Source organism: Acomys minous (assembly GCF_964271855.1).
Source record: "Acomys minous genome assembly, chromosome: 2".
NCBI lineage: Eukaryota > Metazoa > Chordata > Mammalia > Rodentia > Muridae > Acomys > Acomys minous.
In genome coordinates, this window is record NC_140484.1 from 74,124,931 (window position 1) to 74,137,217 (window position 12,287).

General features: G+C 42.8%; 1 long non-coding RNA gene across 1 annotated transcript; it reads right to left on the reverse strand.

Annotated features, from left to right (window-relative positions):
* Window positions 1-216: 216 nt before the first annotated feature.
* On the reverse strand, window positions 217-10,366 carry LOC311590018. Its single transcript, XR_014776724.1, has 3 exons — window positions 10,222-10,366; window positions 597-808; window positions 217-510 (listed from the first exon to the last, which is right to left on the reverse strand). It is a non-coding gene; the product is annotated as an uncharacterized lncRNA (long non-coding RNA).
* Window positions 10,367-12,287: the final 1,921 nt, after the last annotated feature.

The following is a 12,287-nucleotide window of genomic DNA, read 5'->3' on the forward strand; positions in this document are numbered from 1 at the left end:
TGGGGTCGGAATCAGAGACTAGGAGACGGTAGATCTACAGAGCTTGCTGAACAGTCAGCTTAGCCTAAGTGGATAGTTTCAGGTTCAGTGAGAGACCTCAAGGCAATAAACTGAGGAATGGTAGAGGAAGGCAGGTGACAACCCTCTCTTGCTACCATGTATGTGCACATAGATTTGCCTCACAGTAAGTATTTTGGGATATGGATAGCACCACATTCGCTAAACACACGCAAAATCATTGACTCTCAGCTCCTCATCTTGGTGGCTTTTGTTTTTTTAGAACCTACACCCCCTAAACTCAGCCTGAAAAACCCCAAGTACCTCTGGGAAGAGCTACACATGGCTGGACTGAGTGTACAGTGAGGTGGACCCCAGCTGTGTCTCCATGCACTTTGATAGATGAATCTGGAGCTCCCTCGATTTCAGCATAAATTTCTCCAGCTGCAATTGTCTCCCCAGTTACTAAGTACTGTTAGTCCTAATTAACCAGTTTGCAGGCAATTTTTCAACCTATCAAGTAGTGAAATAAAACAATGAGCTCAGCTGAAGAGGACAGACAAGGTGGGGGTTCACGGGGGGAGCTCACTTTTGATTACCGATTCCACTCAGAGCTGAGCTGCAGAAGAAGACTCCCTCCTTTTAAATCTTTCTTGCATTTTTTAAAAAAAGCAGTTCCATCCTCATCACACCTTGAAGTCAGAAGAATTCTGTCAGTATATTAAGATGAAAGATGCTCCCGTGTTTCCCTTATGAATGAGCTGGATTTAATTCTTGATCACACCCAGTTAATTTGAATACTTTAATGATCCTGTCCACGGGGAAAGGAAACCAGATGAATGTGTCATGCCCACCTCATTCGATAACATCCCCAAGGAATTTCTCTATAAAAAAAAAACCTAAATATTCAAAACCCTATTCATTCATTTCGCCCAACAGGCTAAGTCTTTGACTTTTTTCTTTCTTTCTTTCTGGTGCTTTCAGCCAATGGCAGGTGGGAGACGATGTTAAGAAGAGTGACCTGTTATTATTCCAAAACATCTCTGTCCTCCATAATGTGACCTTATCTTTCTTCTCCAGTGAACATTCAGCAAGGGCTCAGTAAATACTTACTAAGGAAGGTGGGGCTCAGTACTTCTGTGCTGACCCATCTTGCTAGACTCTTGGGACACTCTTCTCCCTCAGATGCTAAGTCCGAGTTTGACTTTATCATATCTAGGCCCTGCTCTCCTTTCAATGGAACTGAGGCTGCCTCCCATTTTCACAAACAGCATGCCTGAAAATGTGTGAGATCCTTGGAAAATAAGGAGTGTGTGCTAATGCATAGAACATTGTTTCCTTATGGTCTTCAGACTCCAGTCAAGTAGCTGGTAGCTCTGCAAGGCTCATCTTTACCTGGATTCTTGCTGGATAGTCATGGCTGACTGAGTCTCTTCTCTTCCCAGGTCCCCATGGATCTACCAGTCTTCCATAATGGTGGAAGCTACTTATTGGACACTGACCCATCCCTAAGGCTGTCTGAGACACTCTCTCCCACTCATATGTTCAAATGCTTCCCCAGGTCCAGAATCCTCCCCTGCCACCAAGAAAATTTTTCTTTTGTTCAAGGCATTGTCCTCACATTTGGGCAGCTGCAGCAGCAGCTAGCAGGCTTGTCACCTGACCCTTGTTAGGAATCCAGATACCCAGGCTTCCTTACTAATTAAGAAGTGTGAACAAGTTCTCCAGAAGATGCTGATGTTTACTGGGGCTTGAGGACCAGTGGCATAAAGAAGCCACTCCAGCCAGTTGGAGTAGAGCACAAGATGCTGTTCTATAAAGGTGGTGGGAGGTGGCCACAGGCCTGGGAAGAGCATCTGTATCAGTACAGACCCCACCCCATTCCGAGACTATGTAAGAAATGGTGCAGGAAAGATGCAGCTCTGGGTCCCAACCCTGAACTCTCATATAAGTCCTATAACCCTGGATATTAAGAAGCTGGGATTATGGCTTAAAGTAACATGTCAAGTGAGTTTTATTTACCTGCTTGGGAAAAATGGAAAAATTTATATCTAATTCTGGAATTGTGACTACCCTCTAAAAATCAGGTTATCCAACAACTCTCATCGAACTTCAGCTGGCGTTCCATGGTGGCTTTCCTGCTTGGCTGGAGCACACATTCTCTAGAGCCCAATGTCCTCAACAGTGGGTCACAACACCCTTTGGCTTTACCATTTCTGGTCCTGCTTTCTCTTCAATTGAACTGAGTCTGGCTCCCATTTCCATAAGGAACATGGCTGGAAATGTGTGAAGGCTAGGAAAATAAGGAAAATGTGGTCATGCATAAACAGTCATTTACTTAGGGTCCTCGGACTCCAGGCAAGTAGCCAATCAGTCTGCAGGGCTCATCTTTGCCTGGACTGTTTTTGATATTCATGATTGACTAAGTAAGCCTCTTCCTTCTACAAGTCCACTATGGAGGACCAGAGCATCCCTGTTGCAGTGTATCAGTTTTCAACGCAACATGCACACTTTGCATTGTATGCATTCAAAGTGTGCACATTGTAAGCACAAATTAGTGTCCAGCACCTGGAACATGTGCCTCCGTTCTGACACCAATGACTGTTTTGAATTCAGTGTTCTTACTGTACTGGTGAAGATTTCTGCTCTTAAATAAACATATTGGTTTAATCACCAAAACAAAAGCCTATAACATTTTTCTCCCATTACCCCTTAGCATCTAATTATCATATTATTATATTTTTTGATTGTATTGTGTTAAAGTCTTTGGTAAAAAAATTGTTTGAGTTGCTGACAACTTTCATAAAAAATCAGTTAAAAGAATTTTGAGATAGGGCTGAATTTTTAGCAATTTCTAAAATAGCCATAAACATACTTCTGGTTTTGTACTGTATAATTATGTAATGTAGCCCTTTCTGAATTGATAATTATAAAGCCAAAATACTGATCAATGTTGAAGAAGCTGTGTGTCCCACAGTTTCAAAATTTCAGACAAGATTTAATTCAGTATGTAAAAATATACATACTGATCTCATTAGCATGCGATTTTTCATTTTTCATGAATGATAAAAATTACATTTACACCAAATAATTACATCAAAATAAATTTAAATTATTTATTATTAGTTAATATCTGATTTGTGTACTTACTTTCCATACCTATAAACTTCGCAGATGCACAAAATTTTCTTGGAAGAAATGGGGTCAGAAGTGGAAAGTTAAGAAGATTTCACTCAAGAAGAAGAAGAAGAAGAAGAAGAAGAAGAAGAAGAAGAAGAAGAAGAAGAAGAAGAAGACTTGACTCAACAAAAAAAATTTTTGACTCAGTTCCCAACTCTCTCTATTGTCTCCCAAACTGAGGATGATTGTCAAATGCTGTCTGAGCTTGTCCTGTAGGAAAAGATACTGACCAAGGAGCTAAAAAGTCAAAGAAAAATACTAAAGGATAATTTCTTTTTTAATTTGTATGTCACCTATGCAAATGACAACTTTCCATCTGTTCTCTCTACATAGGTAGGTGACTCCTCTTGCTAACATCCACTTGTCATCCTTATGCCAATTCCTCTTCCAACTGTGCTCACTGCTTCCGAGATGGTACCCTTTCCACTCAGTTTCTCTCAGTTTTTAAGATCTAGACTTTAAGACAGATTTTATCACACCTATTTATCACATTTATTTATCTGTCTGACTCTTGCTCATTTTGATTGACAGGAACAAACCAGGTCCTTTGCAGGACAGAGGACGAGCATCTTTGTAGATGTGAAGGGTCAATGGAAGTATTTGCTTGAAATATCATTGAAAACATACAACCTAGGAAGAGAGCCAACTTACAACACCAGAATCATAGTCGCCTCCATTTAACATCCTTGTGTCACTCATGGTTCTCAGTGCCTCTTCATTAGGCCTCAGTGACATGAATCCTAAATCTTTGGGTTTTCTATTTTGATTCTAGTACCACACTGCATCCTACCAAAAGACCTGAGAAACAGCTGCCAGATTCGGAGAAGGAGGGTCAGGTGAGGGTTTGCTGTAGGAAGTAGCTGAAACAGCAGACATGGGTGACCTGTGCTGTGCTGTGAGATTATAATATACATACATGGAGGAAGTCACTGTCTACGGTTGAGAGTGGGGAGGAAAAGAGGCTCAGAGAAATGGATGCTTGAGCACCCAGGCATGCTCCTTGAATCTTAGAGGTGCCAGTCCCGCCTAGAATGTAGTCTTGATCTTCAGATAAACCTTTATTCCTTACTCAGACTCTACTCACTGGCCAGACTAAAGCGTAAAGAATACAAGAATACTCATTCTTTCTTTTCCTGATTTTCTCCTTCCCTCCCCCTTCTCTTCTCCCCACTTCCTTCCCTTCCTTCCTTTCCTCCTTTCTTCTTTTTGTGACGAGATCTCTCTAAGCAATCCTGAGCAGCCTCAAACGGAAGCTCCCCCTACTTCTGCAGCTGAGGTTCTAAGATGCGTGTGCATACCAGCATCCCTGGAAACCACGCCATTTTGACAGTGACCGGCTTTGTTTGTTTGGTTGATGTTTTAAAGAGGATGTTTTTTATTTATTTGTCCTTGTGTGTCTAATTTGGTTCTGTTATATTGAGAGTGTGACTGAATAAATGAAGTTTTATAAAAAGGAAGAAGTTGACTACAGTTTGCTTCTGAGTCCTAGACCTTATTGCTCTGTATGTCTGTTTTTATGCCAATAGCATGTGCTTTTGCATGTGATAGCTTTGTAGTATATTTTGAAGTCCAGTCATGGGACACCTTCAGATTGGTTTACGCTCAGGGTTATTTTGCCTGTTTGAGGTGTTTTGTCATTCTATATTAATTTTAGGGGTGCTTTCACTTGTTCTGAGATTGCCTTTGGTAATTTTGATAGACGTTGCATTGAATTTTGTATATCATGTTAGATAGTGTGGACATTTCAGTAATATTGATTCTTTTTATTGAAAATAAAAAAATTTTCATGAAATATATTCTGATCATGCTTCCCTCTCGCTCAGCTTCTCTCAGATCTTCCCTACCGCCTCACCCATCCACATGTTTTTTTCTCATTTTTAGAAAAAAAACATGAACGTGGGACACTTTCCTATTATTTTGTGTCTTATTGAGGTTTTCATTAATGCTTTATACATTTTGACAGAGACCTTTCATTTCTTTGGCTGGATCTGCTCTTTCGTGTTATTGGTTGTTGTAGATGGGCTTGCTTGTTTGATTTTTCTGGAGAATTTGCTATTGGCATAGAAACGCCATTGATTTCACACAGCTTGAGGAAAGGGCAGTCTCTTCAGTAAGTGATACTGAGGCATTTGGACATTCGTATGCCGAAGAATGAACTTCGAGCCTCATTTCTCACGGCACAAAAATGAACTCAAAAGCCTTAAAAGTAAGACCCAGCACCATGAAATACTAGACTAAAACATGGGGAAAGTTTCATGGCATTGGAGTGGGCAAAGATTTGGTGGAAAGACTTCAAAGGGACAGGCAACCAAGGCAGAAATAGACAAATGGGATATATAAAATGGAAAAGCTTCACACCACAAAGGAAATAAACAAGACAAGTGAAAGCTATCATTTAGCAAGAGGCCTGTATGAAGAATGTGTAAAGGACTCAATAATTCAATGATAGAAGAATATAAATTTAAAGTACGGGCAAAAGTCTAAACAGACATCACTCAGACTAACATACGGAATGGCCGACAGGTACAAGACAAAATGTTCAATTTCAATCATCAAGAAATTGAAAGTCAGAAACACAATAACATGTATAATGACATTTATAAAAGCTATGAAGGCAGGTTCCAAGGGGTATATACAGAGAAGCAGATCCTCTCCTGCTGTTGGTGGGTGCGTAAGTTAGCATCTATGGGAAACTCTGAAGAAGATCCTCAAGGAACTTAGAATAGAATTACTGTATGATCTGTCAAGCTCACTAAGGATATATACCCAAAAGAAACTAAATCAGTGGGTCCGACATATTTCTGCACTCCCATTTATATTGCAGTGCTATTCATAGTAAACCAATAAATGACCCACCAGCCAATGAATAGATTTTTTTTTAAAAAAAATGAAGCATATATAATGAAACATCATTTAACCATAGATGGAAAACATGGCTGAATCTAGAGGACACTATGCTTACTGAAAAAGCCAAGCACAGAAAGATAAATACTTCATGATCTCACTGCCATATAGAATGTGACAAAGCTGATGCCTTAGAAGTATGGAGCACAGTCCGAGGAGGACACGGTGGAAGAGGGAGATGCAGAGGGTGGTGACCAGATACAAAGCTAGAGAGGGCAAAAAAAAATTTCTGTTGCATAACAGGGTGGCCATGTGTCCAGTATTTCAAAATAGGTGGGAAAGAAGGTTTTTCATATTGTTTTTTTTTTCAAGACAGGGTTTTTCTGTGTAGCCTTGGCTATCCTGGACTTGCTTTGTAGACCAGGCTGGCCTCGAACTCATCCTTTGCCTCTCTGAGTGCATATTTTGATAGGAGAAATGATAAGTGTTTGAAGTGATAGAACGCTACTTAGCCTACTTAGCCATGAGCGTGTGTGTGTGTGTGTGTGTGTGTGTGTGTGTGTGTGTGTGTGTACATAGAAACACTTTTACACCATGACTAAAGCAGTATTTTGTGTTGCCTTAAGAAAGTAAAGAAATAAAAGACAGACTGACTATATGAATGCATGTTGGAAGAAGAAGTAAGAATAATTTTGAAACGATTAGACCTTTTATGGTGGGACAAAGGGACATCATTGGCTTCAGGTGTTCACTTGTTCTTGCATCCATCACCCAAGAGCTGAGCTTGATGAGATGGGGATCAGGAGGTCATGTAGTGACCTGAGGAGCCAGGCCACGTGACTTGTGAGAAAAGACTCTCTACTCGAAGTGCCACAGACACAGGGGTCCCTACTCTCCAGGCAGCTCCAACTCAACCCCCTTGTGTTTCTATTCTCTTTCTTTAAGCTAATGGAGTAAACTGATAATTAAGCAATTAAACATCAAAGGGAGGCTCTGACAGCCCTGGAGCTTGTTCAAAAATCCTGAAAGGAAACTACTGTGAAGAAAAATGCTGGCTAATCTGAGGCCACCTTGTAGAGGGTGTTCAGGTCCCAGGAGGCCAAGGCACTGGATGGCTGAGTGCAGATGTCAGGGTTGCTCTAATATGACCTGGCCACATGAACAGGTCCTGACTGACCCTGACTTTCCTAGGGCTTGGTTTCTTAGAGCCAGCATCTGACCTAGAGTGCACTAGTGTGGAGACACACTTCTCAGGGTGGTGTGTGTGTGTGTGTGTGTGTGTGTGTGTGTGTGTGTGTGTGTGTGTGTGTGTTGTCTGTGTGTAGGAGGAGGGGCTTTGGGCTGTGCTGGTAGGCTTCAAAATATTTTCCTGCTGTATCATTTGTCATCAAAGCGCCAAGATCATAGATGCCTAAAGTGGTTAAGACATTAAACACACCATTAAAAACTCTGAATCAAACACCTGTTTGTTGGAAACATTCTACAGACCGAGAATGCCACAGCACATGAAACAGACATGCATCCTGGTCACGGGAAGTTTATTTTCTAGTCAGAGGTGACAAATAACAAACAACCTAATCAGTAAATTATTCAGCATGACAGATGGTAGCTCGTACAGCGCAGAAAATCAGAGCAGGGACACGGGTGATGGAGGGTGTGGTGCTTAATAGGGAGCAATGCAGCATTAAGGAAACAAGGTTCACGAAGGGTCTCACGCGGCCTCAACCCTCCAGGGAAACTCTCCTTAGTGTCCTTCCCACTGTCTGAAGTTTGTCCAGTGGTTTCCCTGTTACCTGGGCCAACCGACTCACATTGCTCACCGGCTTAGAACCCCAAGGTGACCCCATGGGTTGAATGGAATAGCAACTGAATGAGACATGGGCAATGTGGGATCGGACAGAATGGGAGATGGCTCTAAAGAAGCGTCTCCCCACAGCCCCACTCAGGAAGCATGGAGAAATGTGGGCAGGTCATTGCCAGATGTAAGATATTCCTTAAATAAGTGAGCATTCAAAGGCAGGTAGGTAAACTCTTGCTTTTAAGTTGGCAGCCAATTAAAAGAATTTTTAATAGTAACAGGTCAAAGGAGACATTTTTATGAGCCGAATTTGGGCCTCTAGTGTCACCAGTTTGCTAGTTAGGGGGTGGAGCTAAAATATCATCTCTTCCTCTTCCCGTCTGCACAGAGTTAACCTCTGAACAACCTTTGCCTTGGCTCACCAACTCTCCAAACACACTCAGATCGCGAGCTTCAGATCCAGTGAAATTCTTATGTACTGCATCTTTCACTTCTGGCACACTGGGCTGTTTTCGTCCCTGTAAAATGATGAACTCCTACACTTTCCACACCCAGCCGAAAGTCACCTTCACCAAGATCCTTTTCTTTCCCTTCCAGGCAGAGACAATTCATTGTACCTTCATCAGAAGCTTCATGGGCCTGGGCAGATGTGTTTCCCATCAGGCATTGCATTTTACATGGTAAAGCTTTGACAAGTCTGGTCTCAGCACAGACTTGGGACCCTCTTGAGTCAGGGATAGGAGTTTGCCTTTCTGTGTATTAAATCGCTTATAGGCAATTCCAAAATGTGCTTACTACCCGGATGGGAGAAAAGCCTAGCACAGACATGGTGCTCAGGCTCCTGATACTGGGCTGAAGTCATAGTCTCGCCATTCACATGGCCCTGCCTTCACCTGTAGACTAGGGATGACATCTATGTCTGTAAAAGCACATTTTTGATCATTTAGAACAGAGTTTTGCTATGTATCCCAGGCTGTATCCCAAGCTGGCCTTGAGCATGTGCTGTTGTTTTTGTCTCAGGCTCCTGAGTGGTAAGATTACAGTTGTGTCCCATGATGTCTGACCCCATGAAATACTCCTGATGACCCCCCCCCCCGCAAATGAGTTCTCAAACAGACTGAATGGGGAAAACACATTTCCAGTATGGATGTGGCATCCTAGCCATCCAGGCTCTCCCTTAGACCTTAGAGACAGCGCTTATTCTGAAAGCAAATCTCCATACTATATGCATCTCAGGCCCCAAGTACAGGCCTTTTGGTAGAACTGAAGTTCCTCAGACAAAGTCTACCCTGCTCTTTATCCCAGACCCTCTCTCCTTTCTTCCAAGACACAATTATTTCAGCAGCTTTTTATACAACTCTCTTGTAAAACCTAGATTTTTTTTCTATTTAGTAGCCCTAAAGCATTAATCTCTGATACCTATCTCTAATTTGATCTTCACGGTGACTTTACTGAAACATGGCAAGTTCTAACGGTTGCAGGATGAAATATCAGAGGGCCAATGATGGCATGTGGTAGCTTTCTTCTGCCACTTAGTAAGGCAGGTGGTGGAGCTGGGTCCAGATTGCCCTTTCACCTTCTTCTCCTGCTATTCACAATGAGCAGGTGTCCTGTGGCCTTTCCCCTCACGCTTACATTGTTGTGCAGAGCTCTGAACTCAGGCTCACCGAGCCATGGTGCAGATTCTTAGAAGAATGTTGCATGTTTGCAAGCATGAGTCACTAGGAGAGCAGCCTTGTTGCACTGAGAATGTGTTAAGTTCCCATGGATATCATAATGCTGTACCCCAAACTTAACCATGTTTGCAAGCATGAGTCACTAGGAGACCAGCCAGCCTTGCTACATGAAAAATGTATAAATTACCATGGATACTGCGATGCTGTTGTTTTCCAAATTGTAGCTAAATCAATATAGGTTTGCCTCTTTCTAGTTCAGGAAGGACAGAGTGCATGGCAAAGGCAGGGCAAATTCCTTCTGTGGGCTCTAATGGAGAATCCTTCCCAGGATTCTTCCTCCAATTTTGTCTTTACAACACATTAATCAATTCTAGGTGGACTATTCCTCTCCTTTCCTTCTTTCCTGCTTCTCTTTCTTTTCCTATTCCTGTTTCTTCCCTTCCCTTCCCTTCCCTTCCCTTCCCTTCCCTCTCACTTCCCTTCCCTCTCACTTCCCTTCCCTGTACCTTCCCTTCTGTTTTCTCTCCTTTCCTTTTCTCTCCTCTCTCCCTCTCCCTCCCTCTCACTTCCCTCCCCTTCCCTCTCTCCTTCTCCACACTCTCCCCTTAATCTTTCCTCCTCCTTTTCTCTCCACCTCCATCCTTGCCCTTTCCCTTTCCTCTTTTCTTCCTTTCTTCTGAAGCTGCCCTTTAATGTAGCAAAGAACTTTACAAAAGGCCTGCTTACCTTGGAGGCAAGTTCTCGCTGTGTGTCAGTTAAGCCTTGAACTTATTACCCTCCTGTCTTAGCCTTCCAAATTCTAGGGTTACAGGCATGTTCCTCTGTACTTGGACAGGAAGCTGTGTTGTTACAATTTTGTTTCAGACAAATCCAGGAGAACCATTGCCTCTGTTGTGGTCAATGACATCATAAAATGTTCTAGAATTGTAGATCCTTCTCATGCCTATGTGAGTATCTTTCCATTTTCTTTTTCATTGTTCACTCTGGAATGATAGAGTCTTGTGTAACTCCGGCTCTTTCTCTTGTGCATTACCTGAAGTTTTCCTTATACAGTGAATGAAACACTGTCTCTGGGTTCAACCCCCGTAAGGTGTAAAATATATGCTGTAGTTGTTTGTTTGCATCCACTCTTCCTGGAATGGAGTGTGCATTTCCATTCCAAGGACTCAGTTTGTCTGACTGTAGGAATTTTTCTTTTAATGTATTTAGAAGAATACGTAATTCTTTTTCCTTGTGGTTTTGTGGGGTTCAGTGCTACAGCTCCATCAATGATCTCAACACTGGTTTGTCTTTGCTCTGCCTGGTCCCCTAATACCTGACACTGCATGCTTTGGTCTCACAGCCTTATCTCCGTGTTTCAACTGTAATTATGGCAACATTCTCTTCTGTATTAAGAAATCAATTCTCAGCTCTATTTTATTCTTCAGTGGCTCCGGCCCTTGAGCACTGACTTTTTTTTCTTGCCAGAATGATCTCTTCTGGCCATGTTATCCTTGATGTATAGGAAAATATAATGCAAATAGGAGTTAGGAGTCACTTCCTCAATGGGCAGAGCCACCATGCCTGTTTCTGCTCTCAGCAAGCACACCCACTGTGTACCACGAGGAAACTTTCTGCATGCCCTCTGCACACCCTCATCAACGATGGTGCAGGTTAGGGCCGGGTGGAGACTACCAGCTCCTTAGGTGCTGAGCTGCAAAGGGTCTTACTTCTCCAGCTGCGTGTTTCTCTTGGCTTCTGATTGCTGCATTGGGGACCACGATTCGAATGCTTTAAGAACCCAGTGAAAGCCACAGAACAAGAGGACCCCATCTCAGCATCTCTCTCCATTCTGTGTAGATTGCTCAAGGATACTAACATCCGGAAGGTTTCATCTCCCGCTTTCTGAATTCCACTAGATACCAGAAAGATCCTACACTCTAAGCAATTCCACCAAGGTAGGAAACACCTCATCAACTTGGCCGAGACATTCGTGAATATGATGGTTAATTTTGACTGTATTCCGATTGGACTGAGAGGGGTCTAGGGGGTTAGAAAGGCACAGATGTCTGACATTTCCAGAAAGGATCAAGATGGTTGGAGGTTGCAGTTGGACTAAAAGGGAAAGAAGAGGATGGCTGCTAGCATAGCCTTACTGGACAAAGGGAACCTTCTCTGGTCCCCACACAGCATGTTGTTAGTTGCCCCACAGCCCCAAGTCCCCCAGCATGAAAAACCTGGGAGTATGAACCAAAATAGCATCCCCCCTCAAATGTGCTGTGACTCAGTAATGCTGCTGTGGATATGACTCTATGCATTATGGTGAGCCTTGAAATCTGGCCCCTTTCTCTTTTCCTAGTCCTCCATTTCTCAAGTAACATGGGAACCCACCTGGATGTCTGGGCTATGGTACTGAACCCTACTGGCACACAGCCTTTCTCTCTGGAGGTAAGACTGGCTTTTTAAGTTCTCTCTTTCTCTCTCATGCTTTTATGTCTTGCTTCTTACTTTGCCCATTGGATTGACTCCTCAAGGATCTGAGGGATAGTATCATTTTACCAAATATCGACAACTACGTCTGCCGAGGTAAGAGCAGGCCCAGCATGGAAGGGCTCTACCTGTCTGACACACCTACACTTAGAAAACTACCAGAGGAACAATTCTCCGTGGTATCCAAACATTCTACACCACAACACGGGGATGATCTGTTCAAGAAGGTGAAAAGAAAATACATATAAGCAAAAGGATCAGACAGCAAGGCCTAGGCAGGAGCCACGGGAGTCCACGGGAAGCCTCGAAGGCTGCTTATGTAA